The 25,953-nt window shown below is 36.0% G+C and overlaps 1 protein-coding gene across 3 annotated transcripts in view; it reads right to left on the bottom strand.

Annotated features, from left to right (window-relative positions):
* The window catches only part of LOC149807273 (uncharacterized), a 30,214-nt gene extending 5,377 nt beyond the window's left edge, over positions 1-24,837 (bottom strand). The window contains exons 1-2 of one of the 3 annotated variants that reach the window (XM_089964312.1): positions 24,654-24,837; positions 11,484-11,547 (exon numbers count right to left, since the gene is read on the bottom strand). The gene's annotated coding sequence lies outside the window, so the exon portion shown is untranslated. Of the gene's footprint in view, positions 1-9,364; positions 9,802-11,483; positions 11,548-24,653 lie in introns of those variants that run through there. The other 2 variants (XM_089964329.1, XM_089964320.1) reach the window with 2 other exon arrangements.
* Between the last annotated feature and the right edge of the window lie 1,116 nt (positions 24,838-25,953).

The raw sequence follows: 25,953 nt of genomic DNA, 5'->3' as shown, positions 1-25,953 counted from the left end.
ACAGGATGAGCAAGACTGTCATGGCCTAGTCCTATAAGTCAGCCCTAACATCTGTACTGGGATATAGAATCTCATCTATTCATACAACTCTGCAATTTGTTGCATTCATATTTGTCCGAAACACATAGTTGCACATATCTATCGGTTTTAGACGCTTACTGGTATTTTTCGCGGCTCAACATTTGGGTTGAGAGTCATTTGGGTGATCCCCACAACATATTTCTTTAACGAATTCGCTGTTTGACAAACCGAAAACGAAATAGCACAACTTTACTTCCTGTTTTCATTTCGAATTAACTGGGTCCATCGGCAGATACTCGGCTGTTCTACCAATACCGAGAAAACAACCAGATGCGACTTCCCTTATTAGAAATGGTTGTTCTGGTCATGTGACTAGAGCATCTATGGATTTATCATGTGATTGTCGTACGATGATTATCGCTGTTCAACAGCACGTCAAATTACAAAACGGCTGGATTAATTTGACATTCGAACTCAAACTGCTCATTTATTCCGTTCTTATCTTAATTTAACGTGCAAGATCTCCCAGAATGTATAGTGCTACGATACACTTTAGACTGTCTGCATATCTGCATACGGACTAAGAAATAAAAGTTGTGTCATATACAATTCGCCATAGTGTAATCATCATGTGACTTCGAGCGGCGCAGTTAAGGCTGATTTTGCAAAGCGGAATACCATAAAAGGACGACTTTGTTCCCATATTTCATTGTAGACTTTATATATTCCCGTCATGTCAGTTTGCAAGTAAGGTAATAATTCTAGAGTTTCTGTATTTCATATTGTCGTATCAACTTTTTATCACGATAGTTGTATATTTGAGATGGACTTCTTCCGTAATTACTTGTTTGGCTAGGTGATTTGCACGTCATCTTTACAGTAGGCAACGCCCTTTATACCTTCTGGGCGAGGTAATTTCATTTACTGATTTTCAAACTTAAATTTGTGTATACCTTTATTGTAGTTGTGTACTTAGCTTTGTGTATACCACTATAATTGTAACTACACAAATACATCTGAAGTGCTTATGATCGATGCTTTGTTTTGACTATGTTCTCAGGAAACTTACTTGGATATTATATGCATATATACAGATAAACGTGGGCGCAGTTATTTATATTGTATGTTTGTCGATAAAATGACAGTTCTGACTGATGTCCTGGACACAAATATAGCTGACAAATTCTTATAGGATATCCAGGTACTATAAAAATTAAATCTATTTGCAGGTCACTTTTTATAAATCCTGGATAAAGGCATTATGCAATGGTCGTTCATGTAAGGACACGCGTTCAGCCTTAACAGAGGACACGTAATCTTGCTCAAGATGACCATTTCCAGTGCATGTAAAGGACATCACACTGTATCCGAACACATTAATGTCTCTCTGCCAACTGAATTATATAGGTTTCGGACCCTCTCTCTGTGTGCGTGTATGTATGTGTAGATACAAGATAGTACTTTTTAAATTATAAGGGAAGCTATTGTTTTCAGCAATGATGGCAACTCGATGTGATTGGTCAATACTTGGCAACTCTTTTTTGTCCCCATTTCTTCTGCGTTGGATGAAAAGAAAGACTCTTACAAAATCTAAACAAAGCACGAATGTACACGAACTGAAGCACATGTAAATATTTGTACGTAATGTCTGACTTTTCCACCTAATAAACGTTTTCTAGTCGTGGCATGAGTAAAAAATACAAAGAATCGGATTCATCGTTACGCTTTCACTATCATGGTACCAACCCTAACAACTATCAACACTGTCACTTTCGCCATCATCATCGTCTTCGCCGTCGTCAATAATATTATATTAACAAGAAATAAATACTGACATGTATCGTATTATCTCACATTTGACAGATTAATCTTTGAGTGTGAAAAAAACACCATACCTGTAATAATACGTCCTAATCACGAATGATCCACTGCGTCAGAATGAAAACTTAAACAGTTAGATGCCACTAACGATTAACTAAGGTGAAAATTATATCAAGGAGCAAACTTTCTTGTTATCTTGACTTAACCGGGTTGTTTCCAAGTTTTACTCAGTGTCAATATGGCAGTATTCGCCCCGTCAATCTGATACCCAGTTTTCTTTGCTACGTACACAAAAAAGCCAATCCTTTAGATAGAAATACATGCACTATAGCTAAAACAATTTTAGAAAGCTATGTTCACTAGCCTGGACTTTAAATGTGAGGATAACTGTGGGCTGAGCAACATAAACAGGCAAGAAAAACTAGGTCCAGGAGTATTTTCGTGCAACATTTTAACAAGTTGTATATGTATATCGCCTGATTGGAAATCGTTAATCAAACGATCTGGTTACAATTTCGCACAAAGAAATAGGAATATATCAAATGTGCTTCAACACAAACAAATAAATAAATGGAAAGAGCATAATTTGTAAGTAACTTAAGTCAGATAATTTGAAACATACATTTCAGGAGAGATTTTTAGAATTTAACTGAAACTTGAAACTGCTTAGAAATCATGACTCTGTTGAGCTCGAGTTTGAGCGTGTTTAGTTTTGATCAATCATAAATGGCGTCACGTACCAAAAGTCGTGTCTGATTGACTAATATAGACATTCAAACTCAAGTTTGGAAATACATGACCTGCATACCAGGTACCACACTGTGCAGTACATAGATGCCGTATTAGGTAACATCGACGCTTTCGAGTACATAGATACCATATTAAAATATTTAAATAGGAACCCATGCTTTCGAGGGCACAAAGCATATATATATATATATATATATATATATATATATATATATATATATATATATATATATATATATATATATATATGATCACGAACAGCTATCATTTTAGAGTTGATTTTGTTTCATGAAGGTCGTATAGCGTACAACGTCGCTGCCACTTGTTAAAGAACAAAAACAAGTTATGGGCCTGAACGTTAATCTTGACAAAAACAATGCCCCGCTCCTGACAGTCCAGCCGGTATGAATTTCAATGTTTTTGATAATCCATGTGAGAGTACTTTTTGCAGTGTATATATCTCTCTAAATGTAGATGATTCCAGTTTGCATAAAAGAGTTAATCGAGCGATATGATACTAATGCAAAATCTCATGAAGGGATTTAATACATGAAATGCTATCTTGCTACATCCCCCAAAGATGTGTGTGTGTGTGTGTGTGTGTGTGTGTGTGTGATTTGGATTTTTAACGCAGATTTAACAATTTGTCAGTCATATCACTTCGACGTATGTAGTGTGGCAGTTTATAGTGATGTCTAGCACTGGGGCATTATGCCACAGACATGTAGCATGATGTCCCACCCAGTCAAATTATCCTGACACCAGGCCGACCAGTCCTAACACTAACCTCTTAATGATGAGCGCCTAGAGAGGCAGCTTTTAGTACCATTTCTGTTGTAAGTCTTTGGTACGATTCGGCCGATCCACGACCTCCCGCATTCGAGGCGGACGTCCTAACCACTAGGCCACCGGAGCGGTCCCCCAAAGATGCAAATTTATACTTACTGCACTTGTTTAGTGACAAGAAACAGTCAGCTGCATCTAATCAAACACAGGTCGTACCAAAGCAAAGCATAACATGTCTCTATCCTTCTGAGGAACAACATATCTAGTTTTAATTGGTACTGATTAGTAAGGGTAAAAGGTGATTGACTTCTAGTACGTAAGTTCCATAAATTCAATGTATTTCGAAGAAAAAAGTGGTCTTTTGGGTAAAGGAACTGTATAATTTCAACGGCAGACTTTTTCATGCATCACTGTGAGATGAACCATGGATCTGGACAGTGACAGTCCAAACCGTTGTCATACTTTTACTGGATTGAACCATTTGTTCAAGATGAATACATGGTTACAAATATAACTTTCCTCTTTCCGGTTTGTTTCTTCAGCCATGATCTACCACTGTACCTGGCATGGCACATTGATTTACAAAAGGTGTATGTTAACTTCTTACAGGTTGTATCAGTAAGAAGCCATAAGTGGCCATATATATATATATATATATATATATATATATATATATATATATATATATATATATATATATATATATATATATATATGCGTGTCTGTGTGATGTGCATGATTGGCTTCTGAGGAATCGTGATGGTTTACGAGATATATTGAAGACTTGTTGGCCTAGCTTTGATGGTCTCATACGAGACCATTTCCCTGTCCTTAATATGCAAACAAAAAGTCGAGTGATTTCTATTGCATATCGTCCGGTGTGATCTGCATAGTCAACGCTTATTAAAGAGGGTGGATCCAGAATGATTTTTTTTTATGCTTCGCGGCACAGCAACACAGATAGGTTATTTAGTGTCGATGCAATTGAAGTAAAGAGCCTTAATCAAGCATACACTACGGTAACTGACCCAGCCGGGCCCTTTCGTTCGTGCGTCCAGCACGCTAACTACTGAACCACCACAGATTCCGAATCCAGAATGACGTATGTAATGTAGAATCAGCGGCTCAAGTAACTCGTCTTAAACACTTTTTTAATCAATACTTCGATTCCCTTCACCAAAAAGACGGTACAACGCGTCCACCTTTTCTTACCTGCCTTGTCAGACGCAAATAAAAGAAATGAAAGAATAGCACCGTAGTTACAATTACATGGTCCAAAATGAACGAATTAACGTACTGGGGATATCCGAATGAAAAAATAAAACAAAATCTAGTATTCGTTAGGCCACATATACTTGCATATCAACTCGGTTCTGTCTGCATATGACGTGGATCCATGACTCATTTCATCGCCATTGGGTTAAGTGGTAAATTACATTCGTACTTTAAATTCAGGGTGTTGTCGGCCAGGTAAAGTATTCAAATTAGTGAAGGTAGCGACGAAGCTTGTATTGAATAAATATGATAAAAAGTAAATCGACAAGCACATACGGTGTAGTTTACATGAAGTAAGAAATCCATTCATTCCTTTCAAAAAGCCAAAGTACAGGTTAAGATTTTCTGATGTCTGTACCCCTTTCGGTCTCGAGATACAGAATAGGAACGATGCGTTCTCCTGCATGAAGTAAAAGGCGACTAACGGATGCTGGAGCCACAGTAGTTTGCATGCTGGATACGCAGAAAAAAGGATCAGATTTTGAAACCTACCACTGAATCAGTCAGATCGTTCGTAGTGTCCTTGTCAAGACACTTTACTCCTCTTGCCTCCACAAAATAACTTATTTGTGTTGTTGTTTCGTTAAACATCAAACCAAGCGCCTCTCTCTCCCTCCAGTGCATACATGCACAGTAAGAGATTTCTTCAACGAACAAAATGTGTACAAGGCGTTGTCTTCTATTCATGACAGTTACTTCTTTATAGAACTCGATGAATTATATATATTCACCTACCGCCAAAAGAAGCGCACAAATGATGTACCATATTATTTGTTATCATCAATTGCCCTTTCTCCCAGTACAGGATGTAAACTTCTGTTGCGTTTGGTGCATTTGCATTCTGGGTAGACTGTTGCTCTCTTGTCTACGTTCATTATGCCGGCAATTCAACACATCATACAAAATTAACAATCAGTAAAGGCATCTCACGAACTTCGATGCGGTTCGATCTGATAGAATGTTATTTACAGGAGCTAGGTATATTTACAGGAACTAGGTAATCAAATATTAATCGGTAGGAAACATCTTGCGCCTCCAAGATTGAATTTTGTTGATTCCTACATATACTTATTGAATATCATTTGTAAAACTCACCCTTCCTTTGAATTAGGTTACCGTGCTTAGTAATACAATTCAAACAAAAGTCACTGATATAGACAGACGCTCTACCTGCCAAATAAACGTTCCAAGAATTTAAGGCAAGACCATTTCTTCCTTTTAACTGGGCTGAAATGTATTTGGATATTGTACATGTGGAAATTGTACAAGATCTAAGCACACAGCTAACAAATGTGATTCCATGTACTCGAACAATTAACGTTAGTTAGTCTAAATTACACTACCATTATCATGACTTTCCGTTCAAGATGAGTAACACTATCAAGAGGCTAAATATGATGGCCACACTGAATATCAGATTGGCACCATTATTGTTTAGACCAACCAGACATTACAAGGATTCTTTTAATGAAAACTCCGTGTTCATATGATCATCCATTTAAGATAAATAGTAATAACAAGTTGGCACCTAGGTGGCACATACCATATGCAAGAACTCTGACCACAACAAGACAGTTGGAAACTTGAGGCACGTGTATTTAACAGAATGCGTAACACAACTTATATACATTCCACCGGTGCATCATCATTGTTCTAGGTTTTTCAATAAAATGTGGGTGGGTGCTCTTCAAAAAATCTCCTCACAGACGCTGCTTAGATTTTAGACAATCATTAGAGACTTGTATTTATAACTAAAATGAACGATAGTAGTCTGTTGATGCTCGAGAAGTGGTGTACTTCTCTTGTTTCTATTTTGTATGAACAATGTTGGATTATAAAACGAGGCAATACGCATTTGTCAGGCTTCTGGATCTCCGGAGGACACACGCTACTCATTGTACGGAAAAATAGGAACCAGCCTAGAAATGGGTGAACATAAAATAGAGTATATGTGGGTATGGCTGGCCAGGATTAGGTGATAATGTAAGTTGGTTCTTTTGGAAAGAGATTCTTTTGAGAGCTTAACCTAGCTGTAAGTGACTAAAATATAGACATTGTTATATTGATGTTTTATTGATAGAACTTCAGTCCTTTAATAGTCTTGAGTTGGGAACACTCATTATTGAAATTAGCACCTGACTCTTTGGTGCGGAATTAAAAGCACATGTTTCAAACACATGTAGGTCCAGAAAATGTCGCGGCGAAAATCTTTTTCTCTACACAGAAGCTGCCATCCAGGTTTAATATATATATATATATATATATATATATATATATATATATATATATATATATATATATATATATATATATATATATATATATATATATATTTGATCATGAACATTAAGAAATTTAAAGTTATTGAATTTTGAATATCGTAGTATTTTACATAGGTTTTCTATGGGAAATGAATTAGTACCGTGAGTCCTGGAGTTAAATAACAGGACTAACAGCGCATATTCTCGCACTAGTAGAAAGATAATGTACGATGAATCGATACCCAATATAGCTGTTTCCAATAAAATTACAAAGGCAACACAGCAAAGAGGCGGAAACAACAGGATAGAGGAAATCAATCGATATTATCATAGTTTGGGCATTGTTATAGGTAAAAACATTGACGGAGGTTAGTTCACGTCTGAAAGAAAGAACACTATTCCATCATTACTACAATATATATATATATATATATATATATATATATATATATATATATATATATATATATATATATATATATATATATATATATATATGGGGGGTAGAGGCCCCGAGTGGCAGAGTGGTCTAAAGCGCTCACCGTTACTGATCACTGCCATCTCACCTCTGTCTGCGTGGGTTTGAGTCTCGGATTCGGCCAATGTGGGTATGTGAGAAAGCTTGCTAGTTGCTTCTCAAGGGTCGGTGGTTCATTCCGGGGGTTTCCCAGTTTCTTCCTCCACCATTAATACTGGCCGCCATGTATAGCCTATAGTGTGCTGAAAAATGGCGTTAAACCCTACTACAACAACAACAACAATATGTGTGTGTGTGGGGGGGGACCTAGTGGCCGAGTGATCTAAAAGCGCTCTCCGTTACGGATCACTGCCATCTCACCTCTGTCTGCGTGGGTTCGAGTCTAGGATTCGGCTAATGTGGGTATGTGAGAAAGCTTGCCAGTAGCTTCTCGTGGATCGGTGGTTCTTTTCGGGGTTTTCCCGGGTTCTTCCTCCACCATTAATACTGGCCGCCATGTATAGCCTATCGTGTGCTGAAAAATGGCGTTAAACCCTACAACAATAACAACTATATATATCGCTAACAATGTTGTTTGCGTTAACGATAGATACATACTTTGTAAGTGGCAGTTTGCAAGTCTTTCCGTCTGCATTATTGTCAATGGCTGCTTGTGCGGCCGATACAGGTGTGGGCCAACTCAAGAATTCGGGAGAACTGTGTTTTGTCAGGGGACACATTTGCAAGTTTTAACAAATATTTATGAATCATACGTCTGTACAAATGACCGAATCATATGTTTATTTCAATTGATTGTTGTTTCATTTGGGTACAATTGGGTCATTTTGATTACATGAGATTATTGGAATCTTTTTTTTCCTTCATTCCATGAGATTATTTAATCTTATTTTCATTACATGAGCTTATTGGAATCTTTTTTTCTTCATTCCATGAAATTATTTGAATCTTATTTTCATTCCATGAGATTATTTGAATCTCGTTTTCATTACATGACATTACATGAGATTATGTGAATCTCACTTCCATTACGTGAGATTATGTGAATCTCACTTCCATTATGTGAGATCATGTGAATCTTACCGTCATACATTTGTACATATGAGTCATTTATTTTGTTTTCCTATTTGTGAATGTTTGGTTAAAGTAACTGAATGAGACGTATGTTTAGAGCGTGAAGGAATCAATTCATATCATAAATTTCCATCTTTCATCACATTGTGTTGTATTGTCATTTGATCCAAGCATCCACATTACCGGTAACTCAAACTAGACTGCCTTACAACTATAACTCACTGATTCATAAACGAGACAGATTAATTACAATGTACATTGACTGAGACTACACATACACGCATGCTCCAAGTGTTATAAATACCACCTATTTCATGTTTTTGAGAACGATCCAAAACCGACTATTATATACAGTCTCTATTTGCTTATAAGACGAGCCTAAAAGTCACTCGGGTCATGTAAGCGCACTGACTGATATAAATGTAAAAATTAATCTTAGTTTTAAAATTTAATCGTATTATAATTATAACAAAGTTTATTCAATCTTGATTTTTGACTGATCTTCACATTAAATGTAATAACAAAATTTCCAGATGAAAAATATCAATCGCTATGGACTTTTAGAATGGCAGTGCGGCGTTAGACTAGGACAAGAAAGTTATTGGGTTGAACTATTACTAGTGCAAGGGGACTAGTACCATTGTATGAACAAGTCGCGCGCCTTTTTAATCATCTCCTGTATGGATGTTCAACTATGAATGGGATAGAGGAGTAACATATAATAAGTTTTATTCTTTACTTGTACATATGACATTTCTTCAAAATGATAATTTAGCATGATGCAAAATTTAACTAAAATACATCTGAATTGACACCAGTGATCTTTTAAGTGTACGAAGGAACATATTTTTTTAGGAATAATATGTATTATGTAGGAAGTGAAATAAAAGACATGACATACCAGACAGAAGATACATACGAAGTTACATAACTGCCCTCAGTTTATTGGACTTGTGTGACGTTTTATCCCTGCTGATGTTTTCCCATGCTTTGTTTATAAATGACGGTTTTGTAGTGTCTCTGTTTACGTTTGTAGTACAATTTCATCCTAGCAACAGGCACATTCCATCCTGCATCATATCGCGCGACAAAAAAAAAAAAAAAAAGTTTAAATGGATCACCAGTCTTGCTTGACTGTTCTTAAAAATGTCGAAGTACGTTATCATTGAATTTGCCGTTAAGCATTGTTTGAGAAATTTATACAATAATCTTCGATGTAATTTTGATGGACAAGGAGCGAAATAAAGTTAATAAACGCCATTTAGAGGTGTGTGACTATGTGAGTTGTACTATACGAACTGCATAGACCCAGATCTGCCATTGCATAACACGCCGGCAAATCTGGGCCCGTGCAGTTTGTTGGGATTAATCATTAGAACAAACAACACAGACCCTGATCTGTACACTGTTTGCAGTTATACTCGACTAAAACGCGGGCATATAGGGTAAGAGCTGTGTGTCGTATGTCATTATTATTGAAGAGCTAAAAAGGTGGTCAATATAAAAATACATTTTCAGATGATTATACTTGTGAAACATTATCTACGATTTCGCTTGAGTGCTGTTTTAGTGAAGGATTCATTTTGAACAGTTCAATAAAACTATATTAGCAGCTATAGGAGCCATTTTCACTGAAACAAACTTTGCTTTCTTGAGGCACAACAAGAACTTTGGAAGACATTTTGTTTCATATATACCTCAATTTTACAATGCTTCATTTAAACTCATTAAGAAAGTTATTTTCATTTCACTGAAGATGGGATATAAGATAAAGTTCTCTAATTACTTCCACTAAATCCAAACACGTCTGATTCAGAGAGACTTTAGTATCGACAGTTGCTTTGATATGTAACAGAACTTGTTTTGGATTGGCTATTAGTCCCGCACATGAGCAAATGAGTGAAACTTGAATTTATTATATTTTTCTGCTTATTGGTCTCAAAGTTTTTGCATATTTATCACCTTTTACCCTAAATCATAATGTAACCCTAAGTATTACAAAAGTTCGTCTGTACGTGTTAAGTTTGGTTTGGTTTGCATTAGATCTAACCAGTGCGCACAAGAACAAGCAAGCTTAAATTACAGACGTAAACCCTGCTCCTTCATCCTTGAACCGCCTATTTTCATTTCAAATGAAAATCTGGTCTTAAAAATCTGTTTTTTTTCCATGTGTATTCTCTCTCTCTCTCTCTCTCTCTCTCTCTCTGCGACAATGGTCATATAGCCTAACAAAGGTTATGAACTTTACTTCTTTTACAGTTTCGTCGATTCTAAAGAACCATTGAAATCAGGATAATTTGAAGGAAAACAAAAGGTTTTCAAGGTCTCGAGTTGATTCTAACGGTCATAACACATATAACACATATAAAACGTCCGTGCTTGCGTTGGTAATTCAAACCGACGCAGAATTGTAGCGAACTGAGAGCAACAATGTTCCATATATTCATATGCAGACTGCGAAGAAAACAAACTTGATCATATTTTAACGGCAGAAATAACATAACACTAGGCAAGAAAGCAAGGTCTGAGCCAGAAAAAAAGCAATTGGAAAAATGGAATGCTCTTATTCATAAAGTATGGACAAAATTGCCTACCATTATGACATGCATAACTTTAAAAATCTAGCTTGTGAGACATTAGACATCGTTTGGTTCACTAGGTCTTATGAGTGGTGGTCCTAAACATCTCTCCATCAAACAAAAGACAGTATAACTGACTACACAGCTTTCGTCACTGTATATAAATTGTAATAAATAACTATATATCAATATACTATTAATTAAATATTAAATAACACATCGTAATTATACATAGAACTTCAATAAGCAACAATATGTCAATATACTTGGATATAAATACCAAACAAAACCACTAAATTCAGATCGGGAATAATACTTAATACAGAATATACAAAAGACCTCTTTGTTCTTAAAATGAAGTAGAATTCTAATGACATAATGTTACTCAAGTTACAGACTCCTTTAATATATTACTGTATGACTGAAAAAAGAATTCCTCACCTAAGAAACCTTACGAACTATATCCTTTGTTCAGCAATTTGTCTAGAGTTGACTGGATATGGATCTGTACAGAAAAATGAAATAAAATTAGTTGACATTTTGCAATCTTCGAACAGCCAAGGAAACGAGTGAAAACTATTTTTAAAAAAATAACATATTTGGGGGGGGGAGGTTACAAATCTCCGGATCTTACAGAAGAATGTTGGACAATACTAACATAACTTTTATAAATACAAATAAATAGCATATCATACCGGTTAGAGAATTTGAATTCTTACTCTACGGAGATTCGAACCCGGGTATGCGTGTAAACAGCACACATCGCCTTGCCTGTAAGCATTGACCGCTATATCATCTCAACCATGCACACATCACTAAAAATATCAAGTTACACAGTTGATGGTATAGGTATCCGACACACCCACATATTGACCTAGTAATATTTATATAATTGTTTGTCTTGCTTATTTGTAGATTCAGGTGAAGGGCTTATGGTTTTTTTTAGATGTAACGATTATGACATTGCGAAAACTGTGTGCCTCAGATTAATTCACATCAGAATGCTTTTATCGAGGATTACAAAATGACAGTCACGAACGTATACAGGTGCCAGTCAAATGAGAACCTTTGTTCATGCTTGACTGAATCTTAAGGAAGTGGCGTTTTGACTGAATCTTAAACCGCGTTTTCAGTTGAAAATGTATCATGTACATGTATAATGGTGGGAGATGACTCGCTGTTATTATTATATATGATTTTAACTTACAAATGATATACGGTTGTGTAGCTAACGTATAATATGCGATTGTATTTTCACTAATGATATGCGGTTGTATAACTTACTAATGATACGCGGTTGTGAAGCTAACGTATGATATGCAACTGTATACTTTAATAATGATATGCAGTTTTATAACTTACTAATGATATACAGCTGTGTAGCTAACGTATGATATACGATTGTATACTTTACTAATGATATGCGGTTGTATAACTTACTAATGATATGCGGTTGTGTAGCTAACGTATGATATGCGATTGTATACTTTCCTAATGATATACGGTTGTGTAACTTACTAATGATATGCGGTTGTGTAACTTACTAATGATATGCGGCTGTATAACTTACTAGTGATACGCGGTTGTGTAACTTACTAGCGTATGCAGTTGTATACTTTACTAATGATATGAGGTTGCATAACTTAGAGGTATGCAGCTGAAATAAGTATTAGTGTTATACAGTTGTATAGCTTACTGATATTTGGTTGTATAACTTACTCATGGTATCCAGGTGTATAACTTAATAATGGTATATGGTTTATAACTTATTATTGGTATGCAGTTGTATAAGTTTATTTTCTATTCATTTGATCATGTGTTTAGATGTAAATTTTCCAAGATAGCTGCCAACTACGTCTTTCCTTGTTCCTTATTTCTCTGAGTTGATAATATTGTATACCCTTAAACATACCTCTCTCTTTCTCTCTCTCTCACACACACACACACACACACACACACACACACACACACACACACACACACACATGGTATGTCGAATATATTCAAAGCAAACCCAGTCGTCTCATCTTCTAATTGTCGGTATTCCGTACCATATAGACCTTTTCTTTCTGGGAAAAGCATTTAGTCAATTATCACCTGACGAATATAATCATAACGTTTCAAATGATGCAAAGTTTATAAGCACTGAAAAATTGCTTGCATAAATCTCGACCATTTATGAGACAAAGACTTTATTTAGGATTATACCTAGGTATGTCTGTCTTGTTTTAGTGTTTATTTGTCTTTTTTGAGGGAGTGGATGAGTGGTGTGCAGAAAAGAACCCCTTTTCGAAAGAATCTAAGTTATATGTATAATGAATTCTAATTCAGCATATAATGTACTAAATTTACTTTTTAGGAATTTTTGTTTAATATAAAAAAGAGTAGTTTGTGGCGTAATAACATGTACTTTAAAGTGATATAACCAGTAGGTTTTACAATGTATACTTTACTTCCTTGACATATTAAATAATGTAAATGCTTTAATTAAAATTCCAAGGGGATTAAAGGGAAGAATTTAACTCTTGGAGATGTACTTTACTTGGCATTTCTAAAGGAGGTAATCATTAACGACCAACAATAAGATGCATACGAGGCCTTTCGACTTGGAATGCAAGCTGGCACATAAAAGGCAATGATGATTTGAACAAAATTACTCCCCTGGAAATTATTAATCAGACAAGCTATGTCCGTATTGATTTGGACCTAATCCAATAACTAAAATAAACAGTACATGTACTCAGTTATGGCTGTGTTGTACTTGAAACTCGGCCTTGGCACGATTGTACTGCAATCTGACTACATTCATCTTCGCAGCGAGAAACCATTATGGGATGTTTTTTATATATATATATATATATATATATATATATATATATATATATATATATATATATATATATATATATATATATAGAGAGAGAGAGAGAGAGAGAGAGAGAGAGAGAGAGAGAGAGAGATTGACCTCCAGACGACGCCCAATGAGTTAATACAAAACTATGTTTTTATTGACAACTAACACGTGATCTTTTTGACAACTAAGAGCAGATGTACTCCTTCCATATGGTGCTCCCGATGTACCGGTGGCTAAGTCTGACCCTTTTGGAGAAGATAGAAGAATGGAGTCTCTTAAAAGTGTCTTTTCTTAATGACTATATCAATATTTCGCAATCTGCTGAAGCAGGCGAGACAAAAAGAGATAAAAACCAGGAATGTGTCGACTTTTATCCATGAATTATTTTGACTGACATGTTTCTTGTCAACAACAAGACCCACATCGATCAAGTGACGAACGGTTTACGCCATAAGTGTGACGGCAAGACGCAAAAAGCCATTTATTATATACATTGCTATCATTTATAATCTACGATTGAAATATCTGGATGAAAAGTGTCCGTGCTTATTGGCCTCTGTTTTTTTTTAATTCGCGCGAAGAGTGTTGATGCATGGCGAAACACTGATCATAGTATGTATTTTTTATCAACATTAACCAGCAGTGTTTGAATAATGTTAACTTAAATTTGTACAGACAACAAAACGTCTCATAACTGAACACACACTAAATCAGGTTACCTCTGGCTCCACAAGAAGGAAGGAAGGAAAATATTACAAGATTAAAAACTAATTATTTCCTAATGCATTGTCATTATTTTATATTATATCCGCGGACAATAAGAAATGTAGGAAATACAGAGTTATAAACTGACGAAGTGATATTTATATAATCATTTACAACAAATAGGGTTTATTTTGCCTTTTCCTTTATGTCAGCAGGCAAAACGAAAGATCTGAAATGTAACAACTGATACATGAAAATTGTTTATAACATAAAATTGTGAAATTATAGCTGTTCTAGCTTTAAAAAAACGAATATTATTTACATATATATGGTTTTATTTTTGACCTATTTTACATTTTTTCCATTTGTTTATTCGTTTCTTCATTTATCATTCGCTTATTAGTTTTTCTTTTTAAACTGTTTTTCTTTATTTCCTGATATAATTTCTTCCTGTCTTCTTTCCATCTTGAAATTATCCTGGATATAACGCATGACAAGCAAAATATGCTACATCTGGCTCCACAAGAAGGAAGGAAGGAAAATATTACAAGATTACAAACTAATTATTTCCTAATGTATTGTCATTATTTTATATTATATCCGCGGACAATAAGAAGAAGCCGATGGAGGTCGTAAAGCCCGTAAATTACTTAAGCTGCACATTAAGGTCTCTCTCGACCGTTCCCTAATGTCTACGGACAAATAATACAAAATAAATTTTAGTTTTGACTGATATATACATTTTTGACGATTGGAAGAAAGTGCATACACGTGTCGGTACCTTCAAAAAAGTCTGTGTGCAAAATGCTTTCTCTCTGTCTCTCTCTCTCTCAACGACAACTATGGAACAGGTACACACTGAAGTTTAAGGTCATTTTGGCCTTAAGCGGTTTATTGCATTCGACGATCAACTAATAAGCAATTAAACAGTGATGGTCAACACCGGGGAAAAAAATTGTTGAATAAGACAGTACGCAAATTCCGTTATCTATTCTTTTTTTTCTGTCTCTTTCCAGCTTAAATCTGGTTGAGTTTAATTTAATTATTCATTTATGGAATGCCGCAGGCATTATATCGAGTGCGCCATATATCGAGCGCGTCTTATCTAATCTAGGTAGTATCATACAACATATTGATGTATGTGGCATTTCCGAACATTGGTTATTTGAGGAACAAATTAGGTTCTTAGTTCCTGTCGAAGTTAACTACATGTCCACTGCCACTGTTGACCAGGAAACGGTTTGGCCATTACGCAGATTCCGAGGCAAGAGTGATGTGGCCATCTTATGTCCTATTAAATGCAGTAATGATAGTAATCTTTGAGAGATAGATGATGATCGCATGGATGGCATCAGGATAAGATTAGCTTAAAATACGTGTGTATTCTTCATTCAGCTCTGCTCACTATGGATATACTACTGTCATCTGCATGATTACACAGTCAAACTGCACGGTCTGCACGGTCTGTAATTTGGAGTATGGCATTGTTACCCTTATGAGTTATTTTAATTCCAGTCCATGCTGTACACAAATGACACGGGACATAAAATGCCGCATTTTCCTTTAGGTTTGCAACAATTTTCTTTCAGTTGTGTTGACTTTTGAGAAGGTCCCTTTTGGTTCTTTTTTTTTCTGGTGAAATTGAGTCTCTAACTGATAGCATCATTTTTCAAACGTCAAAGACAGATATGTTCAAAGGCGTAGTGATTATAGATGATAAGTGATGTGGATGCCTTACATTTCGCAAATTACCGACCTGTATTTGGAACCATGGAATTTCAATTTTACAAGATGTCTGGTTCAAATTTATATCGTTTGATCTAAAGCTGCAAAAAGCTGACCAAAGTAAAATGTATGAATATAAGCAAGAATTAGCCAGATTGGTATAGGGCTATAAGACGCATCTTCCGTCAACAAAAAGCAAAAATTGATTTATTTCATGACCAAAAAAATTAATGCTATAGCTCTTGCAAGCAGAAACACCCGCCCCGTTTTAAACTTCAAACCCTTCTTAAAGCCCCCCTGCAATAATGACTTGAAGGAAAATCAAGGTAGACATGGATTCAAATGAAGAAGCCAACGATCGAAAAGAGATATTTTTCACCAGTTGATGAAAAATATATGTTTTTGTCCGTCACAAAAATGCAAAAACATTTCGACAAAAATCTATTGAAAATATGTAATAGGTTATTTAAACTAGAAAATGATGATATCGATAAGTTCGTTGAGGAAATATATCAAAAAGGGAACCTAATATTTATCAGGCAACAACGCTTCTACCAATTATTTGTAAGGTTCTGAAAATATTTGATTAATCTTAAGTTGTTCAAGTTTTCAATTAATTCTCCCAAGAGGGGACGGAAATGGGGGATGCTTTCAGAGGTGGACTGGGATGCACTAGAATCTCCCGTATACTCGAATATGTATAGCAGAATTATTCTGTCTAAACTAATTTCTCGAAGATGTCCTGTTTTAAAAGGAACATGCCAAGAGAGTATTATCCCTGTGGTTTTACATTGTTTATAAATTAACACCTTGCTGTTTTATCAACGAGTAGGTGTGGCTTTTTAAGTGTTGTTTGTAACCCTTCCCTGTGTCCTTCTGTAGCAGACGATATGCTTCCATGAAGTGGGGATTTGGATACAATTCCAAGAAAATTGACATTATAGGATTCTAAGAAAGCTTATCTGACTACAGAAGAGAGCAAAAGCGACTGTTGGGTTTTGAGAGTGTGCAGTAAATTGAGTCATGTACGTATTTAGGTGTTCATGTGTCAACGTGTATCATAAAAGATACCAATCTTAAGGAGGTTAAAGATAACTTGTAAGTACGGTATTCAGTTGTTTTGTTATTGGAATAAACAAACATGTATTTAATCCGCTCACAGCTAAAGTTTTATGTGAAAATATTGTAATACCCCGAGCGTAGTAGGGATATTCAACGTGGCCTAACCCAAGCATTCAGGATATACTTGTACTAGATAAAGGGGGTTTAGAATCGTACATTATTCATGGTCGATTGCCGGTTATATAAAATGCCTTGAAATTAACACTTTATGAAGATATACCACTCAGTCGATTTCAGAAGTTATTTCGTTGTGGCAATTTGATTCCATCTGTAATATGGGAAGTAGGAGGACAAAAAAAAATCCAGGATCCCTTGAGTCATGTCGGTTCGTTGCCGATATTATAACTAAACTTATTTCGTATCCGGAAAAAGCTTCTTGTATTCTAATTCAAAGAGTGTGCACTTCAAGCGTTCTTTTTCTATCCATATATAGCTTTCTTACACAAGACTGAATTGCTCAGTGCCATGTTACTGGCAGGTTTGGGGTGTATATTTACATGCTCTTAGATTCCATTTTCAATATTGTGGTTTTGAATACTATCTTAGGAATGATGACCTGTGATTCAATAATCCTTTTAAGAAATAAACAACTGATTTCCATGTCATTTACCTTTACCTTACCTTTACCATATCGATAATAAATAACTACAGCAATCTCTCTCTCTCTCTCTCTCACACACACACACACACACGCGCGCGCGCGCTATAGATCATGTACACATACTATAGAACAGAACAACTCAAATCACGGAAAAAATCGACTAAAGGCTAATCGACCCAACTGCTTGGACAAGATGGCCCCAAGCAAAACTAGGACCAACTTGACAGTCAACTTGGCCATTAAGTCGTACCCAGTTACAGGAGAGCCTGGGCCTTATTGATCCTGGCAATGAATGCTCGAATTTCTTTGAAACATATCGGACACCGTCATCTTGTATTGTACTACAGTTTAAATCAATCATTAGCCAGCTACTATTTTCATGACATACACAAACCCTAAATTATCAATTTTGCAAAATTGTTTTAGAAATATATTAATTAAATTTCAGATGATATAACTACCGCAAGTGAACCCCATGAAGTGTAATATCCGAGACAATCCGAATTCAAACTGAGATCTCCCATATAACCGAGATCTGACTGACAGCGATTTGATGTAATTTTTGTGTCCTTTCGATTCACGAGTCAAGTTAGAGATTCCACATTTATGTAAGTGAAAAACTTCAAGATAAAAAGATATCGTTTCTTAACATAACTCTCCCAAACACCGTTCCGGTGGCCTAAGTGGTTAGAGCGTCCGCCTCGGATGCGGGAGGTGACAGGTTCGAACCACGGCCGAGTTATACCAAAGACTTTTTAAATAAATTTTACAAGCAGCTGTCTCGCTTGGCGCTAGCATTAAGAGATTAGTGTTAGAACTGGTCGGCCTGGTGTCAGGATAATGCGACTGGGTGGGACATCATGCAACATGTCTGCGGCATGATGCCCCGATGCTAGATATCACTATAAACTGCCAGACTGCAGACATTGTAGCGATATGACTTGAAAAATTGTCAAAGGTACGTTGAAATTCCAAATCACACACACACACGAAAAGCAAAGCTCCTTCTGACAGGTTACTATAAATAAAAGTAGGGCTGGAATTTCAAGGATCGGCAGCACACGAATCTTTAGCGGTGCTCGTGAGAAGTACTACAGTGTAATTATAAATTAGTCCGATTTTAATCAGACTGTATCTGAGAATCAGTCAACATGCCAACGAGAAACCGTTTACAAATTAGGGGTAAAATGCGATATGGTATTATTTATCACGTCAATTTGATCAAGATCAGATCTCCAATCTCGTCCTGCTTGAATATCTGAGAGACACCAATAAAAGTTTACGTTCTGGTAACCTTTGGAATTCCCTGTTCATTTATGCTATTAGCTAACAGATAATGCGTTATAAATTTGTGGTTATGAGAGTTATTGTTCGCAACGATTTTTAATTAGTGCCCATCAGATCTCCACTGCCGAGATCTTACTTTAACCAGAGGGGCCCCGAGTGGCCGAGTGGTCTAAAGCGCTCTCCGTTACGGATCACTGCCATCTCACCTCTGTCTGCGTGGGTTCGAGTCTCGGATTCGGCCAATGTGGGTATGTGAGAAAGCTTGCCAGCAGCTTCTCGAGGGTCGGTGGTTCTTTCCGTGAATTTCCCGGGTTCTTCCTCCACCATTAATACTGACCGCCATGAATAGCCTATCGTGTGCTGAAAAATGGCGTTAAACCCTACAACAACAACAACAACAACTTTAACCAGACTGTCGATCAAGTATACCTCAATGCGGCTCCTGACTTCACACTCCTGCTATCTTGTGCTTTTTATTGCCTGTATTATTTTAAGTTGTTCAGATTTGCTGAAAAGAATATTTCAAGTCGTTTGGATTTACTGGGAATAAAAGTCAAATGTGTAAATGGAATTTTCCCCAATTTTAAACAGTTTGGATATGGAATCATGAAAATACAAATATTAACAGTGCACTCTTTAATAAAAAGCAACTTCATTAGAGGTATGTTTACGTCACCCGATATGACTGCAAAGTGGAAATGTGTCATTTTATCATTGCATCCTGTTACGTGTTCAGTCGTCCCTTGGCGAATGTTCTTGCCTTTATACCCTTTTCTCGAGAGTCTTTACCGATTATGTCAATAATATGAAATACAGTTTTATTCGTGTCATTCAATTACCCGGATGAGCATTGCCTTTGACATAATCAGAGTTAGGCGCCACCTTTAAATACAGCTTGGATAGCCTAGAGCCTGAGGATGGTTTACTATGGTCAATGATATTATGACTAATATATAATTACTCTCCCATAATTGTATCCAACGTATTCTAAGAATCAGTCGAAGCTGTCCTAAGTGACACCGCATGGATCTGAGTCGATTCAATGAAGCTGGGCTGAGATGTCCCGAACGGTACGAAAAGGGATATATCGTAACTAGTACCCGAGATTGAGTTGACTCTCAACTGGACCGAATTGAAAGTGTCTGTCACTGTGTTCACATGTCATTCCTCCGCTTATGACATATACCACAATAGCAGATATAGATTTTGAGAAGGCTGAAACACGGAACACACAATTCTGGAATGTTATAATCTCTTCATTGACATGGCTTCATTATGCACATTCCCAAAATTACCTAAAATGAATAAAGTAACGTGCTTATGAGTTAAAAAGTTGATACATGCTTTAAACCCATCAAAAGCTTGTGGTCCGGATGCTATATGTCCAAAATTACTTCAGACATTATCTTCTGAGTTGCGCCTGAGCTTACACCTCCTTTCAGCAATCTGACTATATGCCCACTGTTCAAAATAGGTTGTTTGCGCAATGGCTACTAATTGCCACATATTTCCCGGTGTTCTTTGAAACGTGATTAAGCATATGTTTTGGTCTAACATCATGAAGCTCTTCGATAACTATTCTATCATACCTGATAAACAACCTGTTTTTCATAAATTACACAGATGCAAAATATAACTGTTACTATTGATGATTTGGCTAAATAGATCAAGGTGACCATTGAGACATTTTTGTATTAGAATTTGTAAAAGCTTTTGAACACAGTTCCCCACGAATTGTTACAAAGCAAACTATTTCATCATGGGATTGCAGGCAAAACTACACTGGACATACACCCTTTTATGTTTCTGAGAAAAATGTGAAGTTGTAAATGGTTCCAAATCGAGTTGGTCCAAAGTAACTTCTGGAGTACCTCAAGGCACAGTACTTGAACTAGTACTCTTTTCTTTGCAAATCAATGGCATTATGATTGAAACTGATTCTGAAAATTGACTCTTTGCAGACGATTTTGTATGCTACAGATAAATCAAAACCGAGCAGGATAGGAAAATATTATAACATAACATTACTAGATTAGGGCAGCGTCCAAGAAAATGTGGCGTGCGATTCTAACCTAAAAATTTCGTCATATTGCAAATGACGAGAATGAAATGGCATGAAACCAGTATGTCAGATTAATCGAATAATACTAATTTAGAAAACCTAAATCAAATAAAATATTAAGGGGTAATAAGTGATCTGAAATAGAACCTTCAAATTCAAGAAGTATGCCCAAAGCTAATCGCACTTTAATCCTATTAAGACGTTACTTGCCACATTGCCCACAAAATCTCAAACATTAGTTTTTACAAGTTTAGTTAGACTTATTATGGAGTATGAGTGTACAGTTTTTTATATTATCCCACCCTGCAAGTTTTAGAGAATGAAAATGACGAAATCCCAAAAGGAGCAGCCAGGTTTGTTATATCTAAAAATGTGTGACCTCAATATTGAATAAGTAGTCATGGAAACCATACAAAATTGCAGACTGGAAGATAGATTCATATTATTCTAAAGAGGTTTAAAAGATACAGCTAAATCACCCTGCCACAATTTAATGAAACCAAACAGAACCAGTGGATATCAACATGAATATATTTGTTTGATACCATAAGCATAAACTGATACCTACAAACTTAGTTTTTTCCCCACCAACCCCCCTACTCAAAGGCTGGAATTCGTTACCACACATATTACTCACAACTGCCGAATCTGGAAACCAAACATTTATAGAAAATAAGTTTTTTGTTGTTGTAAATGTTGACTCTTCAATGTGCAAGAATGCCATTACAATATAGCACCGCGCTAATAACTACAAAAAAGTAGCTTGTTTAATTGTTGGAGTAAGTAAATGGACCGTGATATCTGTTGTGAAATGACCAGAATGTGACTATTAGATTTTAAAGCTTTTAGTCGCTTTTATAATTACCTGGTGATAAACGCGGTACAAAAATAGTGTTAAAAGGACACCAGTCGGGTAGAAATGGGTATTATTTACCTAGGGCGGTTGTTTGTTACACATCGTACGGCGCACCTTTTCTGGTCACGCTCATGCGACTTGTTATGGTATGTGTAACCAACTACGATTGCAAAGTATGCCGTTGTTGTTGTTTTGGGTTTAACATAATTTTTTTCATCACACGGCGGCCATTATATTTTGTCGAGGAAGAACTCGGAAGAAGCTTGCCAGCAACTTTATCTGGATGAGCGGGTCTTCCCGGGTACTTCTTTCACTAAATATACTGGCCGCCATGCATAACCTGGCATGTACTGAACAATGTTGAAACACACAAAACAAAACACAGGATTTCCAATGCGTTGTTATTTATGTCATTTTAAACGCTTTTGGTAACTATTATACCACGTGTATGTGTATGTGTATGTATGTATATATATATATATATATATATATATATATATACACAAACAACCGCTTAGGTGTGTTAATAAAGGAATAACAATTTTTTTTATGCTAATGTGGGTATGTGAGAAAGCTTGCCAGTAGCTTCTCGTGGGTCGGTGGTTCTTTCCGGGGTTTTCCCGGGTTCTTCCTCCACCATTAATACTGGCCGCCATGTATAGCCTATCGTGTGCTGAAAAATGGCGTTAAACCCTACAACAACAACAACAACAATTTTTTATACAAATAATTGTGACTACTCTGTTTCTGAGTTGCTTCACTTGCAATTAAGTTAAAACATTATTGTTTCTGATTATCATAAACTATCTGCTCGGGTATGATTCAATAAAGTCTAGCCGTAACACCAACATCATAATTATCGTGACTGATGTTGTGTCTTCATTGTCCATAAACATGTATTTTATTAACGCAATTTATAATGTACTTATTAAATTTTGGCATATAGAAATGATCAGAAAAGGACAATTTAAAAATGTTGAAAAGAATTTAAAGTGATCATGTAGAAAGTTGTGCTGATTCTATGTGCTTTTTTATTTTCACCCGTACGTATAAAAACTTATTATTATTATTATTATTATTATTATTATTATAAAGCATTTGATTTTAGTTGTAATATATGCAATTATAATAAATTTACCAATATAACGGAATAGCAACGAAACACATTCATAATAATATAAATCGTGGTATATATATATATATATATATATATATATATATATATATATATATATATATATATATATATATATAAAGAAATAAAGCACATTTTTGTTCTATTTTAAGTTACATAACATAAATTTGAGCATGTCATTGATTGTACATTTTAGTGCCTTTCTGCACTTGCTAGTGCAGATGTAGTGTTCTTAGTACATTTCTAGTGTTCCTAGTGCTTTTAGCGGTGTTTCGTAGGACCCTTTGGTGGGGATGGTGTTAACGTCATTTGTCATGGCAAGATAGACATGGTCATCAGTAGAACTGGTGCAGAAAGAACACAATTTTGCAATTCGCTCACATGGACCCACTACACATCACAATAGAGAATCCGTGGATGGAAAGCTTCAGACGAAGATGTTCAAGAAAAATATATGAACTAAAACCAGAAGATAATAATCTTTCATGGTTATTAAAATATAATGTAACTACAGTGCCTCGAATATTGTCATTTGTATACCCCGAAACGACTTCTACTTGTGGAACCTGAATTTAGTTTTCCCGTCTGGACCTACATTTGCTGCTTCCTGAAGCTGAGGGATATCCAATGTCAAAAGGATATAGAGAGCAATGTATGTATGTATGTATGTATGTATGTATGTATGTATGCATGCATGCATGTATGTAAATTTAAGCGTATTCACTTTTATATAGTTTAACACATGTTCGTACCAGATTATCTGGATTATTATTATCTTCCCCCACCCCCACCCCGAATAAAAATAAAATAAAAACAGGCTGTTATAATATAGCAGTTTATATATATTCGGGTACACTGAAGTTGTTGTTGTTGTTGTTGGGTTTAACGCCATTTTTCTGCACACGATAGGCTATACATGGCGGCCAGTATTAATGGTGGAGGAAGAACCCGGGAAAACCCCGGAAAGAACCACCGATCCACGAGAGGTACACTGAAGTGATTCCTTAGTTCAATCTTACGAAGTCATCAAAGTTTGGATCTTGTTTGGCATTACTGACCATATCATGATCTTAAATTATTTTTCAAAGATATTACCGAAAATCTTTTCCTAAAGAAATTTTAGCAGGCTCATGGACATTTATGAGATGTTTTGAATATACCTTCTGTCAAATAGTGGTGTAAACTAGTAAAGACCACACAAAAATAGACCGTCTTTCTAACGTCACGGCAATTCTGTTCATACTACTTTCTAATATGCACTTACCTTTATTCCAGTTCTCTCCGTTCAAATGATGAATATTTCTCACAATTATGACATCTTATGAAGCTCCACTTTTGATAAAACAGACTTTTTCAAACCATATGTGTATAATTTTCACCTGACTGTCAAACATTCCACATTCATTTGTGTGGTGGCTTAACAACGTTGGTTCTCTAGAATGGCTCGTGCACTGTACAAGATTTAATCAGTAGACCGTAACCGAGGCGTCGATTCATAAGTCTTAGTGGTGTGCGGTTTTCATTGGTTGTCAGCACAATGATAGTTTAACTTCTGAGCAAACCCCATTTACGAATGTTCGTTTATTTTAATGTTCATTCAATGCAGTGATTGTTAGACAGGTGTGATAGTGCCAACGAGGAAAATCGATAAGGCTTATTTCTGCAGTTAACTAAGCAATTTTTGTGCTTACGTAATCACAGTGTATTTATGCTATTTTGATTTCTATTAATAACTGGAAATATGGATGAAAGATGGCTATACAATTATTTGACGAATGTTCGGATAGCTATTATCAAAACAGAAGTAACATTAATAATAATAATAGTAATAATAATAATAAGAAGAGTGTGTGATTTGGATTTTTAACGTAGCTTTAACAATTTTTCAGTCATATCGCTACGATGTCTGCAGTGTGATAGTTTATAGTGATGTCTAGCACTGGGGCATCATGCCGCAGACATGTAGCATGATGTCCCACCCAGTCACATTATCCTGACACCGGGCCGACCAGCCCTAACACTAACCTCTTGATGCTGAGCGCCAAGCGAGGTAACTGTTAGTACCATTTTTGTAAGTCTTCGGTATGACTCGGCCGGAGGTCAAACCCACGACCTCCCGCATCCGAGGCGGACGCTCTAACCACTAGGCCACCGGAGTGGCTGATGGTCAGGGATGCCACTGTCAATGTCATCACCCTCTCCTGAAAAAGAAGAAGAAAAAAAAGAATGAAAAGCATCGTGTCCTAATCTTTAATCATCCTCACTATCAATATTTTATATGATGCTATCATCGTCGTCGTTATCTACTATCTATCTGTTTGTCTGTCTTTGTCTGGCCGCATGCCTGGCTACCTGCCTACCTATTTACCCACCCACCCACCTACCTACCTACCTACCTATCTATCTATCTATCTATCTATCTATCTTTCTATTTATCTATCTATCTATCTATCTATCTATCTATCTATCTATCTATCTTGACCGATTTTAATGAAATGTAAGCAGCCTGCGCATTGGGATTTGATGTTAAATGAAGTATAAGAAGGTTTGAATGATTGTCAGAG

This window comes from Sinohyriopsis cumingii, chromosome 1, assembly GCF_028554795.1.
Source record: "Sinohyriopsis cumingii isolate HCF-2022 chromosome 1, ASM2855479v2, whole genome shotgun sequence".
Classification (NCBI taxonomy): domain Eukaryota; kingdom Metazoa; phylum Mollusca; class Bivalvia; order Unionida; family Unionidae; genus Sinohyriopsis; species Sinohyriopsis cumingii.
Note: the sequence above shows the minus strand (reverse complement) of the source record. Positions and strands in the feature narration are given on the sequence as shown.